The following is a 12756-nucleotide window of genomic DNA, read 5'->3' as shown; positions in this document are numbered from 1 at the left end:
CTCATGGATGTGGGCATGGATGTTTGCTGGCCTAAGCACCAAGGGGTGCTGTTGGATGAGAAATTAGATTATTACCATTCTATTACAGGACTGACATACAGGCAAACAGGAATAGGTACATTATGTATGTAGGAAATCATTGACACACTGCATATCTGATCGAATACACTTAAGGGAAGAACTGAATATAAATGACCTTTAGCAATATATTTATTTTATTGTAGTGTATCATATTTATCACATTTTATATGTTTTAATTTGTAAATGTACCGGTAATCCCCCTGGCTCATTAGTCAAGCTCACTGGAAAGAGGGTAACCCCCAGGAACTGAAATACTAATTACTCATGGATTCATCGGGAAATGTTTGTGCCATGGACTGGAAATGACAGGACACTTTCAGGCAAGGCGGAGTTTTTTTGGAAATGTCATGTGTGTGGGTGCACTTGGACCCGATACAGGCCTCCTCTGCATTCTTAGGGCCTCATATGAAATGTTCTTACGCACAGATTATATCTTACACGTGCGTATGCTCAAATCCACACCGTCAACGCTCAGATTTATAAGTCAAGTCAAGTCAAGTTTATTTATATAGCACATTTCATACACAGAGGTCATTCAGTGTGCTCTACATAAACAAAAGCAAACAGTAATAGCAAATAAAAGCATAGAAGGGCAAAGAATAGTTTAAAAAGTTAAGATCATAAGAAAAAAGAAAACAAACAAGGTAAAATCATTTGAAAATAACAAAAAATTAAAAAGACAACATAAAAGACACAAGGTAGAATAATTAAAAGAAAGATTCAGAATTTGTAACTCAGTGCAGTTAGCAGAAGGCATTTGAGAACAGATGGTCTTAAAGGAATTATCCGGAGTAAAATGCACTTTAGATCGATTTCCGGATGATTGGGGGTACATACGTTGAGTTGACATCAAAATTATGTCATTCGGATGTGTTTTGAGAAAGTTCGATTGTACCGTTTTCAGTCACAACTCGTAGCCTGGAAGTGAGCGGGGCATTTCAATTGCGCCGCTACAAAACGCTATTTTTATACCGCTTCTACAGTTCCAAACAACATAACACTTACGTGGTAGTGAGTAGAGGGTCCCTAAAGCCAAACCGAAGTATCCCGAGGTCTTTATGTGGTCGAATAGAGAGTCCAGAATGAATGTCATCAAGCCAGTACCTCTCCGGGAATGTTGCCATCTTTGCCGCCACCTTGAGGGGAAAGTCCTTAGGAGTCTTATTGTTGTGTAACACGCTCTGGAAATTCACAATTTCTTCGCTGTTTTAAAAAAAAAAAAAACATAGTCCAGTCCATACAACTTCATTTCAATTTCATTTCAATTTCGTTTTTTAAAAACGGCGACGAAATTGTGAATTTCCAGAGCGTGTTACAACACACTCAGCAATAAGACTCCTACGGACTTTCACCTCAAGATGGCGGCAAAGATGGCAACATTTCTGTAAAGGTACTGGCTTGATGAAATTCATTCTGGACTCTCTATTCGACCACATAAAGACCTCGGGATACTTCAGTTTGGCTTTAGGGACCCTCTACTCACTACCATGTAAGTGTTATGTTGTTTGGAACTGTAGAAGAGGTACAAAAATAGCGTTTTGTAGCGGCGCAATTGAAATGCCCCGCTCACTTCCAGGCTACGAGTTGTGACTGAAAACGGTACAATCGAACTTTCTCAAAACACATCCGAATGACATAATTTTGATGTCAACTCAACGTATATACCCCCAATCATCCGGAAATCGATCTAAAGTGCATTTTACTCCGGATAATTCCTTTAAGTCTAGATTTAAAACTGGTTACAGTTGGGGCCTTGATGTCATCCGAAAGTTGGTTCCAGGGACTTAAGAATTGGAGTAATGTGGTCAGTTCTTTTAGTTTTCGTGAGAACCCTAGCTGCTGCGTTTTGTATCACCTGAAGCTGTTTGATAGTTTTTTTGGCCTGTGAAAAGCCCATTGCAGTAATCAACCCTGCTGGAGATAAATAGGCTACATGTAAATGAATGAGTTTTTCTAAATCATGTTTTGACATCAGCTCTCTAAGTTTGGCAATGTTTTTGAGGTGGTAAAAAGCTGCCTGATTTAGTTATTGTTTTCATGTGGCTGAAATTTAGATTACTGTCAATTAATACACCAAGATATTAACAGTCCTTTGATAAAATCTTTGACGTGGAAAAGTGCTTTGCTTCAAGTCAGGTTCCAACTCGGCGTACGACCATTTCCTTGTGGTAATGCCGGGTTACTGCAGGTAATCTGAGGTCCAAATACAATGAATTTTCAGAAATCCAAGGTAAATGATCTCTCTTGGATTGGATCTTTCTTTACCATATGTTAAGTATGATCAATATCAACAGAGGTTTTTGAAGTAGTTTTTAAAGATTCTTAGCAGCTTAATGCTTCATGGTTTAACATGAAACTGGCAATGAAAACTAGAAAAAAAAGATAACCTGTGCCTATAGCTTACTTATTTTATGATATCTTAAAAAAAACACTAAGACCTATTTTATAGTGGATTGATTGAAAAATCCTTGATCTAGTATATCTTTTGTGTTCCTTTTATTATAGTAAAAGATGATCTAAGATCAAATGAAGGTGATGAACTGATGCCCCTGGTCTGTACATTTGCAGCTTCACATTACAAGTCATCATCTGTAGTCAGGATACCGCACTGCTCTTGGACTTTCTGCTGTGAGACCTCAGCTGAAGATCTGCCAGAATCTCACTCGCCCAAACTTTGTGACTCCCACTGCCAAAGACTCCGGTGAAACTGAACCTTCCTAAGCACTTTGATTTCTCTCTCTCTCTCTCTTTCTCTCTTTCCCAGAACTGAGCAGGTATTTATAGACAGACAAAAAAGACAGAGGTATTGGTTTCAAGCACTTCAAGCAGGCACTGGTATGCACTGGCTTACTAAATAGAGAACTCACAAAAAATATGCAGACATGCAACTGCATGTATTTCCTCTCCCTAACTTTCACAGACCCCTCTCTCTCTCTCTCTCTCTCTCTCTCTCTCTCTCTCTCTCTCTTTCTCTCTCTTTGTTTTGACTCTCACAGACTTTCATCACTTGCAAATCAAAGGACATGCTCATTACTCTCCTCAAGGATTAAGATGCATTTCTATTTCAGTCCCCACAGTGACAGTGAACTCTTCCTGTTGTAGAGTGTGCTTGACACGGGCAGGCTGAGCACTGCTTTAAAGGAATTATCTGGAGTAAAATGCACTTTAGATCAATTTATGGATGATTTGGAGTACATACGTTGAGTTGACATCAAAATCATGTCATTCGGATGTGTTTTGAGAAAGTTCGATTTTACCGTTTTTAGTCAAAACTCGTTAGCCTGGAAGTGACCAGGGCAAGTCATTTCGCCGCTACAAAACGCTATTTTTATACCTCTTCTACAGTTCCAAACAACATTACACTTACGTGGTAGTGAGTAGAGGGTCCCTAAAGCCAAACCGAAGTATCCCGAGGTCTTTATGTGGTCGGATAGAGTCCAGAATGAATTTCATCAAGCCAGTACTTTTCCGGAAATGTTGCTGCTGCAGCTGGCGTCTTTAGGGGAAAGTCCGTAGGAGTCGATTGCCAAGTGTGGAGTAACACGCTCTAGAAATTCACAATTTCCTTGCCATTTAAAAAAAAAAAAAAAACATTGAACAATTTCAACAAAAAACATTGAAATTGAAATGAAGTTGTATGGACTGGACTATGTTTTTTTTTGTATATTAGGCTAGCTTTTGCCAATGAAAATGAATGCAACATAAAAAAAAACAGTAGGCTACTGCTCCTAACTGAAGAAACGTTTACGTTACTGTAAGGAAATTATTATTCTCATTGTATAACCATTTGTGTAAGCAGAAATATTTTTGTGCTGAGTTCTAAGAACAGAGAGTTCAAGTTAAATGTTGTTCTGCTGCGTTCTAAGAACAGAGATTACAAGTTAAGTGTGCACCCTGACAGACAGGAACTGCACCCTGTCTGTGTGTGTGTGTGTGTGGGTGAGATAAGAGTATGTCACAATGAAGTCGCTATGTCTTGCTTCCTCTTTTCTGTGTGCATCTGTACAATAAAAGACACAACTTTTGGGCTTCAGAGTCAAAGACTGATGGTGTGAGGAATTCTTCCTTACATTAGCAGGCTCTCCTCTTGGTACCAGAGTTTGTGGGCAAAGCCATACTACGTATTGTGGTTCTTGTATCTATGTTGGGGTTAAATTCCCTGATAGTTACCAACAATGTTAACAACAAACTCAGCTTCACTGCTGCAAACAAAGTTGGCTATATGCTTCGCCATATAACGAACCAGCTAGCCTTGTGATAACAAAATCTTTACCTTTTGTTTAGTCCACTAAAAGTTATCCACATATCAAACGATTAAATACACAGTTATGGAAGAATTGTTTTGGGGAAGCACTATATCCCACTTTTGCTGCCTTTAAGCCACTTAAATCCATAGCCTAGATGAGCATTGCGCATACGTTACAACTTGACGTGATGGTGAAGCTAAATGCCCAAGAAACGTCACGTCATAAAAGTTGTAGGCCTACTAAACGCAAAAACTTAATGACAGCTTGTTCGTGGTGGTGTAGTGCTGCCTAATTGAAATGGGATAGGGAAGGTTATCTTATATTCGGCTATTAGTGTGGCACATTTATTGGGCTTTTTAATTTATTTGATGAGGAATTCTGATAAAGACTGAGCAGCAGAAAAGTCATAGTCGATACATCAATTGTTTATTATGACCGCCGCTAGCGAAGCTAGCGAAGCGGTCATATAGGGATTGTCAAAGTTTTTTTTTTTTTTTTTTTTATTTTTTTTTTCCCGTCATCTACTTCCTGAAATTTTGGTCAACGATACCCGGGGCACCGAAACACCGGGGCACATGAAATTTGGTGGGTATGTAGCCCCACTAGACTTTTACGGAAAAATTTCGTTTGGTCCCCGGGGGCCACTCCCCCTCCGCGCTGGGCCCCCCGAAACCCAAAAAATGCAGTTTTTCCTAAATAACTACCTGAACCGTGGCACCGAGGATGAAGAAATTTTTATGGTATGTTGGTCTCAAGGGCCCACATCAACTTAGCCCATAATCACTCATTTGTGATTTGCACCCCCCCGGTAAAAAATGAAAATGCAATATCATTCTGCTTTAATCGCCCCTCTCTTCAGTAAAGACGTTCAGAACTGCACCAAATTTTATGTGTATGATTAACCTGACATTCTCTGGGGGTATGCCAAGTTTCGTAGAATTTCATCCATGGGGGGGTCTAAAAAATTAAGTTATGTGTACATTTAGTGACTCTACACTCATTGGCCTGTAGATGGTGGTGCACACATATACACATGCACACACACACACAGGCACCCACATACTATCGGTATTAGAACGGCTGATACATAATTACAAATTCAGTAGGATTAAAAGAAAGCCAAAATAAATATTCATCATCATCATCATGGCTGCATTTCCAGTATTGGCGATAAGTAGTCGTTTGTCCACTAGATGGCGCATCGTTGCAGTGAGACGTAATTTTGTTGGAAGTTAATCTAAAGTGGGTTAGAAAGACACTATGCTTCCTACAAGGACAAGACTGTAGGCTACAGTAGTTTACCGCAGAGAACGTCTAAGGGTAGGATGATTTCTGCATGAAATGTAATTCCCATTTCCTCTTGAAGCCGAAATAAATCTGAGAATGTTTATCGGACATGCTTGTTTTTTACTGCAGGTAGGCTACGTTAATCCTATCAATAGCAGAACGTAGGTAAAATAATGTTACCGTTAGCATGGTTGAGTGATGGAGGCCAATTTGATTATTGATGTATTTGTAGAAAACCATAAATGCGTTTATAGGCTACCAAGCAAATCGATAACAGCACTAATTGTATCTTTCGACTGTCATCTCATTTGCTTATGACCATAACCTAGGCTACTAACAGGAGCTAAGTGAGTTAGCCACAACACGTTCGCTACGTGATGGTTTTTTAATGGAAAATATATAGGCCTAGGCTACCTGAAAGATAACCTGTCTATGATCCCGTGATGATCTACATCTCCATTTAAACCAGATGTTTTAGAGCGCACGTTGAGATGTATTCAGGGCAGGGCTGTACCTACACATATTTGTTGCACGTGCTACAAAAATCATTCTTTGCGATGGATGATTTAGTACCAACGTTACACCGGTCAGATACAGTTTTGCCTATGGCTATTCCGTGAGACTGAGGCGCTTTTTGTTTGTTCGAAGTGCGTGTTTAGGGTGTGAGAGGGGAGTCGATGTGCTTTGATTCCAGCTTGGTAGTTGTAGTCTATGCGATTAAAAAACACGTGTGTGTGAAGTATCCAAACAATGATAACGCTTTCATTATGGCTGCTTTAGCCACAGACCTTGAGTTACTGTACAGTGGGTTGGGTTCCATTTAGAAGTGTCCACTTCATTCGCCCTTTCCGTGATTCACAGCTACGTGAAATGTATTACTACTGATATGCAAAACTATTAACTTTTCGCCAAGAGGTGGCAGCTTGATACTGTAAGGTGTAAGCCATTGGTTCCAACGGAGATTTTATTTGGGTCGCCAGCATAGCCTGGTGACAATTTGTGTTGTGTAATAGGCCTAGCATAGGGCCTACCTTATATAGCTTATAGTTTGTTAACAGTCACGGTTTTGTCATGCAATGTCTATGCATTTTTGCATTTAGAATAGCTCTAAAACCGGGGGGCGAACACGTCGCAGGGGGGGCGCCAGTGCGTGGATATCTCAATCGCAAAATTAAACAATATTTCTATCGGGCGCCTACCATGGACTAGGCTGGGTGAAAATCAAAAGATTGCGTCAAAAGATTGAGCTTAACCATGGACCTCATGGTTGCAAAATGCAAGGGAACATGAATCAGCATATTATTTGCACAAACAATAACGGAGAGTAGCTCTTCAACTTTGCCCGTTAAAATGTGTATGAACAGTCTCGCAACGCATTTCATGAAGGCCCTTTTGGACATGTCAGTTATTTGCACCACTGGGTAAAACGACATTTTGTTTTAGACTACTGGTATTTAATTTGTGCATTGACAATAAAGCTGAATATAATTTGAACTAGATGACTAAACCTATGCATATGTAGAAGAAGAAACATTCACAAAAATCCATGACATGACCTCTCTTCTTGATAGCTGTTGAAAACTGCATGGAACTGACAGGGATTGTTTTAGTTTAATAATAAATAAATAAATACATTATGCTGCTACCTTCTGCTTTTCCCAAATACAATGTAGCCTACAGGTGTACCTTTCATCAGTCCAGTTGCAATGGATGGACTATGATGAACTGCCCTACTTGTGATTGTTTAGAGATTTTAAAGGTTTTATAACAATGTTACAGATTTTTTGGCCCAGAAACAAATCTATTCACCTTTGCAGCGCCAGTAGGCTACTTTGTGTGCGGAATGTGTGCAAACACACATTCGAAACAAGCATACACAAAAGTTTCAAGAGTGGGGGATGGAGTAGAAGATGGAGACAAATTCATTAATATGATTTATTTTCGCGGAATGGATGTGCAGGACTGAGCGGCGGTCATATTTTGTACCGCTACGCGGTACATCTAGTTATTATAATTAGGCTATTGATAGCCTACTATTACTTTACTACTATTACTGTTATTATTATTATTATTATTCGGATGAGGAAAAAGGAATGTACAACTGAGTCTGAAATGTTGGCTACAAACAGTCTATACTGCTGTAACTGCACTGCTGCTATTATTAATTGTTAACTTCCGGGAACTATTTGAGGCTTCCATTAGCTGCCATTGTTGGAAAAAAATGGAACATTAGCGTCAATGAATGGAGTTGTCGCAACTCTACCTTTATATGGCTCTAGGAGAACCTGCTTTTTTTCTGTTCAAAACTCGGTTTATACGAAGACGATAGACTTTCTTAGAAGCTGTTAGTCCATGAGCCAGGGGGGTTGATCGGTGGTATTTTGGTTTTTGGATGGTATTTGAATCCTCCCCAAAACCGGAAATTGTGAAAATCCCGGATTCTGCAAAAAGGACATTATTTGCTTTGACACATATATCTTTGGAAGTAATGATCAGAAACTCACCAAATTTGGACTGTATGTCCCCAGGTAGTTGGCCCATACAATGAAGTGATAAGTTAACCATTTTTTATGAGTATGTAGCAAAAACCAATCCTTCAACATACATGGAATGTAGGCGGACATTGAAAAGGTAATGCGAAATATGACATAACCATGTTGATTTTAAATTGCTTTCAAAACAAAACAAAACAAAATTGAGCAATAAAACAACTTGTTAATTTCTAATGTAACATCGAAGAACAATAACAAAATACACAAGACAATGCAGGACAGGATAAGAAAAGTGCAAATTCAAAATTGGAAGGAAAATTGGATACTATAGATTTCATTCAAAGGTAGTGCTTTCTTGAAGATACTTTGCTATTAGATTTAATTAGTATATATATATATCAGTGTTGCGCGGGTTTGGTCACAAGCGGCCCGCGGTCGCCCGATATTTTAATCAACCCGACAGCAACTCGGACCGCGAATATTAATTAGGACAAAATTATACCCGACCCGCGATCCGACCCGCTTATTTACAAAATGTGTGCTTTTGGTTATAGCCTGCATGCAGTGTTACAGTAGGCCATGGCCCACTTCCCCGAAAGCATCTTAAGCCTAAGAGCGTCGTAAAGTCCCTCTTACGAACGTCTTAAGATTTGCCGACTGTTTCCCGAAACCATCGTAGCTTAAGAGCGTCGTGAAAACACTCGTAGATCTACGAGTGCTCCAGAGTACTCGTTACCGGCTAAGAGCGTCTTAACAGTACTTCTCACTGAGGTCACCAACAGGACATACAGAGGAATTACAACTTAGAATACATAATCCAATTTACGTTCCCATTCTTTATTGTGTTTACCTGTGATGAATCAGATTTTAGCGTGCAAAATAGCCTACATTTAATGGTCATAATAATGTGATGAAAAGCGGACAAAAATGTAATCAAGTTATGAAACGAGACGTTGCCAGAATAGTTTGACCTTATCTTTGCTAAGTGAATATTTTATTAGGCCTATGAGGTAAAAAGCAGAGAAAGCAACATGTGGTTTAGTCTGTAGCCTACTGCATCAAAATCTAAGCCTACACATTTCCTCTCTTTCTTACTCGACTTCTTTCTTATCTTCAAACGTGTTCATAAGTGGCACCGCGAAAAATTATTGCATGGTGCAACAATCTAATCTTAAAATAATTACAATTATTTATGTCTCTGTGTGGTATATAACCTACTTGGGATGCTTACATGCAGATGTCAAAGTGTTTTATTTTCGTATTGATGTGAATTAATGTGTAGATCCGAAGTTTAAATGGTAGGCCTATAGCTGTGACGTGCAGTCACCTGACATCACCGTCAAATCAGAGGATATTTCAGAACTATTAACGTGGACAGCTCCCCTTAAGAGCATCTTAAGAGCAGTGCACGCGCGTTCACGCTACGAGCATGTTCGGGAAACAGTCGGAAAAATCAAACGAACGATCGTAAGATGAATCGTAGAAAACCCTCTTAAGAGCGTGTCTCCGTCGTTATCGGGGAAGTGGGCCCATTTCTGTAAAACAAACGAATTTATTTGCGAAACTTTATGCAGTAGAACTACACGCGGTAGGCATGCAGGACATAATGTTTGCGCAGGAGAGAGAATGAGAATAAGAGCGCAAGCACGCACGCAACCACCAAGGATTAGAACAGGATAAGATTTGAAGGCCATGGACATACATCTTTCTTTCGAAAACAGAAATGGTGAGGCAAGGTAGGTAAGATACATTGCTGGTCAAAACGTTAGCGTAAGAACTGGTTTATAATGCTGAATGAAGCACAAAGCTTTACTACGTCCACTGTTTAAAGTCACAAACACAACGAACTAAGGTAACTTTTATGCATGCGCGAACCTATACATACCGGTAGATATGGCTGTGTAGTCTGTGCCATAACATTTATTCCTGCAGGCTGCCCGTTTTGGCTGTCATACTTTTAAATGGCTTCACAAGAAGTAGGCCTAGACCATAACTTGTACTACTGTCATCTTCTTTAACAACTTTTCCCAATATTTCCCATAGCCTATATCGCTTTTCCTGAAGGGGTGTCTTTATTATTTTAACTCGCGTCTTGCTTGTTGCTACTGTTGACTTTACTGTATTGATCCTTTACTGTATTGATGCTAGCCTTCTCGTGATATTTTAAGTAGGCTTATTTGTAGAAAATATATATTAAATTGATTTTAACTGACCCGCCCGCAAATGACCCGAATATCATTAAAATATTTTGTTTATGACGTCACCCGCGGGCGACCGCTTAATTTCGGGCAGACCGCGCAACACTGATATATATATATATATATGTGGCGGCTGGTGGTTAAAAAAATAACGGAGGAAGGAATGTCTGCTTGATTGGCGTTAGTGGCAAATGTGAGGTTGTGATGGTGTTGGTGGCATATGTGAACAATAGAGTAGGCCTATGTAGGCCGCCTACTCAGACACATTTATAGCAGCAGTATGTACTATGTAGCATTTTAACTGGCAATGTTGTGCAATAAATGCTGTTCTGACTGGGGGGGGCACAATGGACTTTGTAATATAATTTAAATATATAAGTCACTTTGGATAATAGTGCTAAATTAATAAATGTAAATGTAAATAAATGTAAATTTAGGTCTGGGAAGTCAGGGAAGATATGTAGGTCTAGTTATGAAATACTGTTTTCCAGATGTGCAAAATTACGGAAAGTCTGGAGGTTTTGCTCAGTGTAATACATTGGCAGAAAAGTCTATAATAATAAAAATAGACACTTGTTTTATAAAACCATGTAACTATTTACCATTAAAAATAGACCTTAAATGTGGTTATTTGTAACATGCTATGGTTTTTAAAGCCAAATCCCTATAATTTAAAGGAGAATTCCGGTGTGATTTTGACCTAAAGTGTTTTGAAACATGATACCAAGTGTGAACGTATGTCTCATAGCCCATCTCGGCTTGTCCCCTGCACTCCGAAATCTGGCGCTAGTTAGCCGATGCTACCAACAAGGCGGTCAATAGTGGTGCCTCGGCATCGGCATAGCCATGCAAATAAATCACTGTTTTACACCATTTACGAGGCTCAATGTATCTCCACACTTCATTGGTAGACTTCCGAGGGCCCTGACATTTAAAACGAGACATTGAGAACTTTGAAAAAGCACTGGTAGTTTACTTACAAGACGATTTATACAGACAGTATCTTCACGAAGTTTAGCGTTTGCAGCCATCTTGAATTTAGTCACGATAAGTCAAGCGACGAGTAAGAATGAACAGGTATGATAAGGGATCAAATTCCAAAAATAATTCTGTGGAAATGCATGGATTACAGTTTCTTCCAGTAGCAACAACTGGAATCGATGCATTTCCACGGAATTATTTTTGGAATCTGATCCCTTATAATACCTGTTCATTCTTACTCGTCGCTCGTCGCTGTCTGTAGTTGAAATAATACCTTCTTAAATTTAAACTGGGACTGAACCTCTTACCCCAGCAGGGTTCTCAAGTCTCACGCAATGGGCGTGAGACACACGCAATTCAACAAGTTCACACGCTCACACACCACACCTTGCATTTCTCACGCAGAAATATTACTAGGGATGTCAAGGCATCTGCATAATTATTAGAGGAGGCGCAGGGATACGAGAGGATTTCTCGCAGGGTTCAGAACTAGCGCACCACTCACCAGCAAAATCAAAAAAAGAAATAGCCACCGACATCCAATCAAAAAATAGTAGGCTTTTCGTTGTATCCGGGTAAAATTCCAAAATAGCACATCCCCTCCCTACAACCACGTTATGCTTGTGTGGGGTTACACGTTTAAGATTTCAAAACTGCACCAACATTCTTTTTATTTAGAAATTCAACTGTCTGTCATTTGGTAAACCAGCCTACTTATGGTACTTTACAGGGTGTGTAAATCAAGCCTTTTCACGAACATTTGGCCTAGCCTACTTTATGGCAAAATTATTTCTTATCTATAAACTAAACTAAACTGTCGGTCATTAAGAAAACCTAATGATTGTGTCGTTATAGCTTTGTGTAAGCCAGACATCAGCAACGTTCATTTTACACGACCAATCACTCTCGTGGCTGCCTGCACTTTAAATGTCGTCACGGCTGCAACTTTCGCACTCGTTTGTGCTTTTTAGCGCCGTGTTCATCAGGTCCCGGGACACCCATCTGATCCTCCATGGACCATGTCAACAATGAATGAAAATTAGCTTATTATTAACGAGTGTTATCAATTTGAGCGAGTATGCTACACATAGGCCTACATTTATTTCTAAACATACAGGACTGCTGCAGACAATGACCTGCCAACCACCATAATGTATAATGAACTTGCTGTCCTCGGTTTCGGCATGCACATGCTTAGTCTAATGATTCTGTGACAATATAGGCTACTCAAGTGAATAAAGCAATTAGCCTAATAAATAAAATATTTGTCTCACTCAGTACATATAGGCCTACATCTCGTAAATTGGTGAGCCATAGAATATCCCAGCGTCACGATTATTATATTTCAAGATTCCAATCTATCCCACCTAAATATGAAAAGTTATTTCTACTGACATGCTTCCTGGTGACATAAAAAAACAAATGTTTTCCCTTGATAAGGCTGACATAAGAGACATAGGCTATGCATTA

The sequence above is a fragment of the Alosa pseudoharengus genome, unplaced genomic scaffold (assembly GCF_046254945.1).
Source record: "Alosa pseudoharengus isolate Yale_2024_CS ecotype anadromous, Long Island Sound unplaced genomic scaffold, YU_APseudo_1.1 YU_APseudo_1.1_scf_5, whole genome shotgun sequence".
In the NCBI taxonomy this organism is placed as follows: domain Eukaryota; kingdom Metazoa; phylum Chordata; class Actinopteri; order Clupeiformes; family Clupeidae; genus Alosa; species Alosa pseudoharengus.
This window is presented reverse-complemented; position numbering follows the sequence as displayed.